The following is a 12,564-nucleotide window of genomic DNA, read 5'->3' on the forward strand; positions in this document are numbered from 1 at the left end:
GATCATGTGGTGAGTAAAGAAGAATTGGAATTGAGTTAATTTGGGAAGGAGTTGAACATATATCAAGATAAATAGGGTTTTTGATCAAGTTGAAATAGTTGAGGGGCTTAAGATGGAAATAACCCATTTGAAAAAAATGTTGCACCCAAATGGGAAAAGAATTGGAATGCTCATATGCGTCAGCCTTAATATACGGCTAAAAAAAATTCTACCGGTTTTGTTATTGTTTAAATAACAAAACCGGTAAAAAAAATGATCGGAAACATTATTAAACGCTAAAAAATGACCGGTTTTGTTATTATTGAGCGTTTTAATTGAATTTTCGAAAAAATGTCCGGAAACATTATTAGACATTAAAAAATAACCGAAAACATTATTAGACGCTAAAAATAACCGAAAATATAAAAAAATGATGTTTTAGGTAAAAATAATAATATTACCGGTATTTTTTACTAAATTTATTATTTAAATAATAACAAAACCGATAACGCCTTATTTTAGTCTTATATTATATGTTTGTAGAACTTCCCTCTTACATAGGGATTGAGGACAAGAGCTTAAACCCTTTGGGTCATATATATTACTTTTAATTTTTTGTTTAGTTGATATATTTCCTCTTACCTGATCCAACTTGAATTGAGTAAATTTTTGAATTTAAGATAAATTAATTAAAATTTAAGATAGATATAATCAATATTAAAATAAGATTAAGTTTACGATAAATAATTTACTTGACCCATCTTAAAATATTTTAAATTATTATTTTTCTAAAAATATTTACAGAATGATATTTAGGATTTTGTGCTTTCATTTTTTTCCCTGAATATAATCAAAATCTCAAAATCCAACTATCGTGAGAAAACAAAAGTATCACAAAGCCGAATTTACAAGAAATCCTAAAAACGACAAGCGTTTTCTATTTAAAGGCAAGCTTCCTTTTTTGATGCCATAACTGAGAAGAAAGCCTCAAGATCAGGTGACTGAAAAAACCCATTCCTCGGCGGCTGCCTCTTCATCAAAACCGCTCGTTTCTTCTTTGGTGCCGGCGGACACGGTGGAGGTGTCGGCGTCTGTATCCGCCGCCTCGGCGACATATAGCCTTCTTCTTGTTCAGAAATCTCCATGAGAAAAAAAATAAAAGATTTTTTCATTTGAAAGGATTTTATAAGAGGGATTTGGTCGGCGTTGGCTTGCGGTGGAAGATGAAGAATTTTCCCCGCCTTTTTTTAAGTTCTTCAAAAGTACAGTGGAAGGAACTAAGCAACCAAAATTTTAAGGGTAAACTACATAAATGGTCGCTGATATTTTGGTAAGTTTCTATTTAAAATGACGAATAAAGTTCTTAATGGGCTGGATATGTTTAATTCATTGGAGCCCAATTTCCAAAACCGAAGACAAAAGATACTTGGACTGCAGTCTCTCCTTAAAAGTCATATATCTTGCATGCAACAATTTTATTCGTTGCCATATCTTTTTTAATTATGTGGTAAACTATTTGCTCCATATCAACTGCATGGCCATGGGGTTTGTGAGAAAGACGATGTAGCTATAAATAAGTATAATCAGAAGAACTGAAACCAGAAAGGAAAACCCAGCAAGATGTTTGTATGTCTCCAACTCGGAGTATTGCATTTTGTCTCTACTTTTTTCACATGTAATCTGATTCATACTTGTTCTTCTTCATTGCTCTATTTTTTTTACAGGGAGAACCCTCAACTTTATCTCCAACAGATGCGTGCGTGCTAAGTAGAAAGAACTGCATGAGAAGGTTGAACAGCGTAAATGACTCAACACAAACTAATGGAAAACATAACGATGATGGCGCTGATGAAGATGACTCAGATATCAATAACAAGGCTGCCATCCAAGCATGAGGAACTGGAGAATAGGTTGACCAGTTCAATATTTATGGCTGAACGGTGCAGTCCTATGCAGCACCGGTACGGCAACTCAGTGCCGTACCAAGTATCCCATATATCCCCAACATGAGTATGAGACTGGTATAATTTGGGAACCTTTCATAGTTAAGGGGTATGACTCAAATTAATTAGATACATTAAAGAGATTTTCGAACACGATATTTGATCTTTATACGTTTATCTAGAATTATTTTTAAGATTAAAATAATAAAAATATATAAATGAATTAGGATATGATTTTATTTTTAATTATGATTTATTTTTTCTTACAAAAATGTATTCTTCTTATCTGAAAAGTTGACATACTAACTTTGTTGCTAAAACTCTATCCACTCACTTATAAGGAATAAGTTAAATCAATGTCATGTTGAATATTTGGTTTCCATTTCGAATTCGACATCATGGTGGGTTTAAGCATTTTAGAGTTGTGTTTAGGTTTGGGATGGAACATGTTGCAAGAGGGTCCGGACGATGGACGGGCATCAAACACGAACCAGTGTCTTGGCCAGATATTTAAATAGCGTTCACGGTCATGTTTTCGGTCCGTCGCGTTTATTGCGGTTGTAGACATAACGAATGTCATCGCGGTCACTGAGAGTGTCGCAGTCGTATTTTTTTCAAAATTCGCACAATTTATCTTAAAACATAATAATTATAATTATAATGTTAAGGAGTAATTTTTAATGACTTTTAATGTTTTCTAAGCGAAAATGATATATATATATATATATATATATATATAATATCAACACTATATGCAAGAAAAGCAACACATACCTCATGCAATGATTAAAGCAAGAAAACAATCTTCATTAAAGCAATAATATAAAAGTATGATGTATAATAATTAAAACAACACATAGTTCATGCAACCTAACTATGTTAAGATGTTCAAGAATCTTTATTATGGATGTCTCTCTTTTAGTCTGAAATCAATCAAATAAAATAAATTAACATTTTAAAAATATTCATTAACTAAACGACATAGAGAAATAAATTCTTTTGGTATATAAAACATACATTAGAAATGGGGTAGTAGTAGTTTCACCAATTAGTGGAATGACGAGGAAGATTAGATCCTTCACCTTTACCTTCACCTTGAGAATGGTTTTCACTTGATCTCAGTGGTCTTTGTCCAAAAATATATAAAAAAATGTAACATTTTCACCTTGATTTTCAAATAATTGAGATGTAGGACATATTTGAGAAGGATGATACATATGAGGTGGAGGTGGGTGATACATTGGTGGTGGAGGGTACATTTGAGCCTGATATGGCATACCATAACGAGAAAATGGTGGATAATAACCGTGTGAAGGTTGAAAATATAAAGCTTGTCTCGGTGGATAAAAACCATGAGTGCTAGTAGATGAATCAGTATACCCAGGGTTACTAGAAGTCTATCTCCTTCCGGAAGAAGAACCTACAGAAATATGTTTTTTGGTACTTTTCCCTTTTCCTTTTGATCAAGCTCTAGATTCACTTGTTTCTATACTAGATGTAGTAGATATATTTCCTCCAAATTCTGACATTTCATGAAAATGTCCACTACCAGTATGAACCTCATATTCCTCTCCATCATACCGATCAAAAGATCTAACTTCACCCCCATCACCACTCTGTCTATCATCGTCATCAATTGGACTTAAAACCACCAACAACGGGTCCACCTCCTTGACTTGGCATTGCACTAGAACTTGAATGGGATAAATGTTTTTGTTGAGATTGGTCGTCAACATTCATTTCTTCATCTGAGGTATCCACAGGCAACCCACCAATATTTTCACCATCTAATAATGGATTCTTTCTCTCCTGAAGTCATTCTAATAGTGGATCAACATCTTCAAAGATGTGACCAAGACTGATAGGATTGTAACTAGCTTTATATAATCAATGCTCATTCTTTTTTGATGCATCGTTTTAAGCCTCATATTGTAATACGTAAACACTAGTTTCTCAAGTTTTTAGTACTTCAATCTGTTTCTTGATTTGGTGTGAATTTAGCTAGATGTACTTCAGTTTCGTTCGCAATTTGATGCATAAGTTGTTTGACTAAGCACTTTAATTGCTAATCGTTGTAATTCAGGAGTGCAATGACCATATATCATCCACCACTCAGCTGCATAATATTATTTAAATTTCAAACTAACATCAAAATTTACAATATAATTAAATAATATAAAGTAAATAATTTAATTAACTATTTGCCCAGATTCATTTGATTCCAAGCTCTTTGTTCTTGTAGAGTACCGAATGCCTTGTGTTTACTCCAAAATAGTAACAACTACATAAATAAAAGTTTGAGTAAAAATGAAAAAATAATTCAATTTCAAATTATTTAACTAAGTTACAAATACAATACTTGAATCTAACATGATTAACCATTCTGATTTGATTATCAATAGAAGGTTCTAATCTTTCAATCACTGATCTTGTACATTCTAATGTTTATGCTAATACATTCTCAGAATGCTCCACCCCAAATTGAAATTAAGGATTGAAGAAATAACCTAATCATAATTTATAAGAATATGCTCAATTCATGATTGAAGAATAACTCTTAATTATATGAAATATTTTATCTTACCAGCTGAATACAAGTCGGAAAGCATAAAATTCCACATATTGTCAATAATTCTTTCATACTCTGTTGAATATCAACAATTTTCCTTAATTGCGCGTTTAGCTCTATCAACGGCCTCATAAATAAAGCCCATGGTTGGTTTTTTTTATCACTATCCACAAGCCTCAACACTTTGACTAGAGGTTTGTAAACTTTAACGATGTCAACGGCTTTTTTCCAAAAATCTTTTCCCAAAACAATTTTTTTGGCTCCGTAAGCCGGTCCTGATTTTTGTTGTCCCAATTTTGATTCTCTAAATTCCTACATTTTTATAAGAAAAAATCAATAACATAATTAAACTTATTTAAAAACGAAAAATAATAAAATCATTAAATATTAACTAATTATAAAAAAATATTAACTTTTAGGTTGAACATTTCTCCCAGACCTTGTTTTTGCCTTGTTATCTCCTCAAGTTGTATGAAATGAGTAGTGAATCTAGTAAGAGCAAGGTGAAGAATATGTTTACCGTGAGTATACTTCATCAAATCAACGGTCCAAATGTGATTATATATAAAGCAAATCACTTTCTTTGCTTCATCTAACACTTTTGCTACGTTAGACTTCCCCCCCAATATCCTCAAGACATAAATCCAAGCAGTGAGTTGTACATGAGGTCCAATAAAGATGGTTTCTTTTCAACATTAATATTTTTCCAATGGCTTTCATTGTTGCCTCATTGTCAGTCACTATTTGGTTAATGTACTTTTCTCTAATTTATTCCACAACTTTATCTAGCAAATTGTAGTAGAATTCATCATCTCTACTACGAAAGCTCGAGACATCCACAGATTTCCAAAATATGCTTCCTTTACTACAGTAAACAAGGAAGTTGATGACGTGCATTTGATTTAAACTATTTGTACAATCATCACACATCAGAGTTACACCCAATTGTTTCCAATGTGTCTTCAATCCATTTACCCATTCACGAACTTGTTCATACTCCGATGTCAAATACACATCTGAAACCTCATAAGGTGTTGGGAGCTTTACACCTTGTCCAACTTCCATTGATATTTGAATTAAGTTATATAACCAAGACGAGCTTGCTAATTGGAAAGGAAGTTGTTCATATATTAAAACTTTCGAGACCGCTTCACCCATCTTTTTACGCAATGTCTTCAAAATAGACTCACTAACCTTTGGTTGTCTTGAGCTTTTGTTCTTAACCAATTCAGGTATAGTTCCCTTTAAAGTAAATTTAGTCTCGCTTGATATGGATCTTTCTCCACGATATCTTCCAAATGATCCATGAGAAGAAGATCGTCTTTCTTCATAAATGTTACCCCAACCACCTGTACTTCGTCTGAATTCTTCTCTTATATGTCGCTCGTGTTGTGATTGGTTAATTTCTCGAGTGGCTTGTCTCATAGCAGAAACATTATTGATTAATTCATCTTACTCTTCCCTTAATTGCGATAAGAATTCATCTGTTCTCATTCTTTTGTCCATTTTATTTTCCTTGGCTTCTTTAAGTAATTTCATCATGCTTTCTCTAATGATACTTGTAATCAAATAAATAAAATTCATATTAGTAATTATGTAGAATATTTATTGTTAACATTTAAAAATAATTATAAAGAATATATGTCAAAAATAATTATAAAATATTACATACCAATAATATTAGGGCATGGTGCAACTTCACCGGTTTTATGAGCAATGTGCTCATTAAAACGTGTTGTTCCTCCTTTTGTAACTTTTCCACAAAGTTTACATACAACACTTCCTTTCGAATTTGGGACTCGATCTCTAAAGTGTCAACCTATATCTTTACTTGGTGCACCTTCTAATCCTTCAGTCGGGAATTTTTCTGTATGTGGTGGCATGCTTCAATTCAATAAAAGCTTAAATTTGTACATACATCAAGTTAAAGAAATTTAAATTAAAGAATTTTAGATTAGTGAAATTAGGATTAAATTAAATAAAAACTAAAGTTTAAATTATAGAATAAGGATTAAATTATAAATTATTAAAGGTGGGAGGATGATAAATTAACATATTACTTAAAAATATATTCTAAAAATTGTTTAAAATAATTAAAAAAATAGAAAATGGGAGTGAAAGTGGAACGGTCTTTTTGGTTGTTTTCTGCAAAATTTTCAGAACTCTCTAATTCTTCCAACTCTAACTTAACTTTCCATTTTTTTTGAGAGAATTCCATCGTTTGAGCGTTTTCTTCACTCTTGATCTAGGTATTTTTTTTCTAATTCTTCATTTATTCTAAACTTAGATCTAGGGATTTTTTTCTAGACAATTATTTTATTTTCTTTATTTTTTACCTTTTCAAATGGAGGCCAAACCGCCAAAGCTCATTCGTTCTTGGCCTGTGCAACTTCTTCTCGGCTTGTTCCTTCCCGGTTTGATCTTTGTATTGGTGAATGGTGAGTCTTGCTTGATACACTTGATTGCTCTCTACTTTTTTTATGAGTTTATAGAGCTTTTTTGTAATGGTTGTTTGGACTTTGAAACTTTGAATTTCTTTCTTTTGTATTAGTTTTGCAGATTTTTTTTTCCTTCTTTTCAATTAGCTTTTGCTGCCATCTTTTTGTTTTTGCAGAGTTAATATTGTAGGGAATATATTCCTTGTGTTTTTGGATGAAAAATTAAGTTTTTGCTTTTTTTTAAGTCACGGTTAAATAAGGGAATAGTATCCTGTCATCGAAGCTATTTCCCGTTAAACACCAAATTACGGCCGCGACGAACTGTTATTGTAATGATTCTACTACCCACCATAATTTTTCCGATTATTGATTTCGGTCGGCAGAGCTACCGCGAAATAGAGGCCACTATTGCGGTTGCATTCCGCTATTTGAATGCCTGACTCTTGGCTTGGAATTCACGGATACTATCGTCCGGAAGCAGGGATCACAACATTCTTCAGCATGATCTTCGAGTCTCGAACAACTACGTTAGCAAACTAATCGGACACAAATCCGAGGTTTGTGGATTGAAATGGTCACATGATGACCGTGAACTTACATCCGGTGGGAACGATAATCAGCTCTTGGTCTGGAACCAGCATTCGCAGCAGCCGGTTCTGAAATTAACTGAACACACGGCTGCCGTCAAAGCCATTGCTTGGTCACCCCATCAAAGCAACCTTGTCCCATCCGGGGGCAGAACTGCGGATAGTTGTATCCGGTTCTGGAACACGACTAATGGTCATCAATTGAACAACATAGACACAAGGAGCCAAGTATGCAATCTATCATGGAGCAAGAATGTGAATGACTTGGTTAGCACACATGGATATTCTCAAAACCAAGTCATGGTGTGGAAGTATCCATCGATGGCAAAGGTCGACACTAACCGGACATAGACTTCGAGTCCTGTACCTTGCCATGTCGCCCGACGGAAAGGTAACGGGTCCTCTACTCTCGTAGATCTCGAAAGGATTCATCGAATAAAAATCGAATTAACCGGTTCGTCTTTGCAGACCTGGTGCAGGAGATGAGACTTAGAGGTTTTGGAATGTCTTCTCTTCTGTGAATTCACAAGTAAGCATCACTAAAACACAACAATTCATGATTTTTTTAGCTTTGTTCTTAAGGTTCAATTCTTAACAATAATTCACTTATTTTTGTCCTTTTTTCAGACACCAGTTAAAGATACTGGACTCGTGTCTTTAGGACGAACCTACATAACATGACAGCCTTTTTTTTTAAAAAAAAAATCGTGCGTAAATGACACTTCTGTAGAACCAAACAAAGGGAATTCCTTGTTTTGTTTTTCACTCTTTTGTCAGTGAAAAGCAGAGCAAAAGTAAAAATAGATTATTGAAAAGATATGATTTTATTGGTCGATAGGAAAGATATTGTTGCCAAAGAGTATCTTTTCTGGATTTTGAGTATCTATTTTGTATCGTCAAACAAAAGTAATGATTCTTTTTTATAATTTACGCAATACATGTTAAAATACGAACAAGAATCGAGTCGGACAACGATGATATGTGTGTAAGAATATTGTTGAAAGATCATATTTAAATATTTAAAAAATAATAATTTGATCACATCAATCAAATTTATTTATATTATCAATTTATGATTTTCCGTTATTAATGTCAAAAGTCATTATAAAATATATTGTTCAATATTTAAAATGTTTAAGATTGTAACTTTAATCTTCCTTTCTTTATAAAAGAAATGTTAATATAAACTGAGGAGTGATTAATCACCAATAATAACTCTTTGTTGATTTAAAAAATAAACGATATCATTAACGAGGTTGGTTCAAGTGGTAAGTAGTTTGATATTAGCTTAAGCAAGGTCTTAGGTTTGAGTTTTTTTGTATACAGAAAATTTCCGTTAGGAGACTCACCCACTAAAATCAGTTGTACGACCCGAGTCGGTTCAAATTATAGGACTAAACCTTATAATTGGAGTTAAAAAAAAATGAACGATCTCGACTGATATAAACAATTTGTCACCGTCAACAAAGTTCAATTTTAAACTATAAATCATAATACGGACTTAATCACTCTCTTTATAAAGTTACAAACTTTAAATAAGCAAACTAACCGACATCACTAAAACACTTTCTTTGATATTAGTTAATGCACTAAGTATTTAGAATAAATTGATATTAACTAAAATAATGGATGGTTTTATTTATGGCTTTCAACTATGGTTTTTAGAACCGGATCGGTTAGCGAACCGATCATGCTATTGGTTCACTGGTTCAATCGGTCAAACCGGTCCGACCGGTCGAAAGAACCGGACGATGTCATAATTATTTAAAAAATTAAATAAAAATACCAAAAATATTTAATAAAAAATAATTTTTTATATCACAAGTCATATTCAAAACAAGTCATAACATATATAAGTTAAAAACCATAAAATCAAGTGAAACAAAATGATTCAAATTAACTACAACATAATATTTAAGGTAAAACATATTAAATAATAAATATAATTATATAACTATAATTAAAAAATAAATTTGGGGTTAAAAAAATCATAACAAAACGATATTGTTTGGTTTAATTTTTTTTTTTAAAACAATCTCACATGGCTAAGAAACATAGAAGAGCATCACAAATGTCTAAAGAGTAAAAATATGAGAACAAAACAATCTCACATTGCTAAGAAACATAGAAGCGCATCACAAATAACTTCTATAAATAATAGAGGTAATTTGTCATTCAAAATCATGGAGCCTTTTGGTGAGCATTGAGTGAACTATTCTTTCACTTCAATCAAGCTCGAATTTTAGGCTTCAATCGAGCTTCTAATTTTTTTTTGAGTTCAAGTTTCAATATTATATTTCGAGTTTGAGTTGAACTTGATAATTTTTAACTTGTGAGTTTGAGTTGAGTTGAGCTTACTTTTAAAGTTTTCAAGTTCGAGTCGAGCTCAGCAATACTCGAGTTCGACTTGGCTCGTTTAACAAACGACGTTGTTTGGTTTAATTTTTTTTTAAAAAAAAAAAAATCCCGGTTTTTCCCGGTTTTTTCCGATTTTTAGCCGGTCTGGTTCGAACGGTTCATCGGTTCTGACCGATTCACTAATAGCGGTTCAACCGGTTTAGATTGAACCGAACTAAGCAACGATTCTCTGTTGAACCGGTTGAACCGGCCGGTTCGGTCCGGTTTTCAAAACAAAGCTTTCAACTCATAAAGGAAGAATATTACTTACCGTGAACAATAAAAATTAGGGTAAATTACATATTTAGTGCCTAAATTATTATTTTTGTTATGTTTTGATATCCGGACTTTATTTTTTTCATTTAATTTAACTTTCAATTTAGTACCCACTGTTAAAAATTTAATAGAATTGTTGATGTGATATTTTTTTCAAAAAAAAAAATCAATGATGACATGGAATTACCTTATGGTGACATGTCAAGATCATTGTTAAATTTTTAATAGTAGGACACCAAAATGAAACCTAAACTAAACGTAAGGTAAGATTTTGAAAAAATTAACGTTTATGTACCAAAATAGAAAAAAAGTAATGATTTAAGTATTAAACGTGTAATTTATCCTAGAAATTATTATTATTATTATTATTATTATTGATTAATCTAAGGTACTTACAAATGGTGAATCTCTATACTCGAATTTTTTAATCACTCCTAAAACTGATATTTGGTGATCGTTTTTAAAGAAAAATAATTATATTTAAACATATTTTATTATATGGTATGTTTTAATATAATAATAATAATAATAGTATTAATAGAAGTAATATTCAATTGATATTAATTAATATTTAAAATGATTATTTTATATAAAATTATAAAGAAAATGTAAGGCTGCCTAGATAATTGCGCCTACGTCTCTCCAGTGTTGACTTTGGGAGACTGAATTTCCACGAAACATAGAGGGTTTTGACTTCTCTAAAATCTCCAATTTGATATAATATAGTGTGTAAATTGCATATACAAATTTGCCCAAATTAGTCACATGGTGTAACGTGCAGGGAAGTGTAAACCAAATTAAAACTCTAGTTTGATGTGGTTAATATCATGGGTGAAATAAGAAGGGTGTTGGAAATAATCGTATTTTTTAAAAAAAATTAAAATTTTATGTAATTAGATATTTTTTATATTTTCTTTTGATGATTTAATTTTATGTTCGTTAAAATTTTATAAAGTCGTACCTTTAAATTCTAATATACACATTTAACATAAAAGTTTACATCTAATCTTAGTTAGTATAATAATAATTTTAATACTCAAAACTTATTTATTCTATCTATTTTATCTTAATTTGAAACAATTCAATAGATTTAACCATTAGTGTTTAAAATTTTCATCAATTTTTTTGTGGTGATGTTAAACCAAACAAATGCATCAGATCAAAATAGTAATTGAATAATTGTATTCTACTGTAAACCAAGAACAAGTTACTCGTAAACAATAATTATACCAAAAAATAACATAACATTTTTGAGAAAAGAACAGACAATTTAATAAAGAATAAACCGATGAAATTTTTAAATATAAATAATTAAATTTATTAAATTATTTCAGATTAATATCAGATTAATAAAATATATAAATTTTGAGAATTAGAATTATTATTATATCACACTACGCTACTTTCTAATAATTGAATGGTTTGATATATTTGTATTCATATTTAAGGTTTGTTTGTTTAACGGAAAACAAATTCCGTAAAATGAACTACATTTCTCGAAAAACATTTTCTGTAAATCATTTTATCATGTTTGGATGATATTGTGTAATTTATTTTTCATTGGCTGATAATTTTTTTAAAAATTCTTTATTATAAACATAAAATACAATAAATAATATTATTTATTAAAAAATAATAATATTATTTTTTTTAAATATTATAATAATTTATTTAGTATTATTTATATCAATATTATTATTAAAATATTATATATACAATTTTAAATGAAAATACTAAAAATATTATATTTTATTAAAATAAAATTATTATAAATTATATTAATTATTTATTAAAATAAGAATAATATATTATTAACTATATTCATTACTTGTTAAAATAATAATAATATTAAGCTATTAAAAATTAAAATATTAAAATAAAATTATTATATTATATTTTAAGAAGTATATTTTAAATATTTATTAATTCAATAATATTATTTCTATGAAATTAATAAATAATATTAATTTTATTAATAATTTATTAAAATGATATTTTTATTAAAATAATATATTAACATTAAATATATAAAATAATAATATTTCGAGTGTTTATACTTTGAAGTGAAAAGTTCGTAAAAATGACATATGAAAAATCAGACCGTAAGTAATTTTTCAAAAAATACAAAGGAAATTCAATTGACCAGAAAAATGAATTACATTGACTATCTGTTTTCTACTAACCAAATACTGAAAAATAAAAAACATTTTCCGAAAAACCAAATTGTGTCTCATATTTTAATTATCAATATCCTCAAACCCAACTAAGAATTCCAAAATGAAAAATAACAAAAAAAAAATCACTATAATTTTCCAAGTTCAATGGTAAGAATTACAAATTTATAAAGCAAATGAATTCTGAGAACAAAATGTATT

At 30.0% G+C, this 12,564-nt stretch overlaps 1 pseudogene; it reads left to right on the plus strand.

Annotated features, from left to right (window-relative positions):
- Positions 1-1,818: 1,818 nt before the first annotated feature.
- LOC120115511 lies at positions 1,819-8,197 on the plus strand (annotated as a pseudogene).
- Positions 8,198-12,564: the final 4,367 nt, after the last annotated feature.

This window comes from Hibiscus syriacus, unplaced genomic scaffold (assembly GCF_006381635.1).
Source record: "Hibiscus syriacus cultivar Baekdansim isolate YM2019G1 unplaced genomic scaffold, ASM638163v2 tig00110264_pilon, whole genome shotgun sequence".
NCBI lineage: Eukaryota > Viridiplantae > Streptophyta > Magnoliopsida > Malvales > Malvaceae > Hibiscus > Hibiscus syriacus.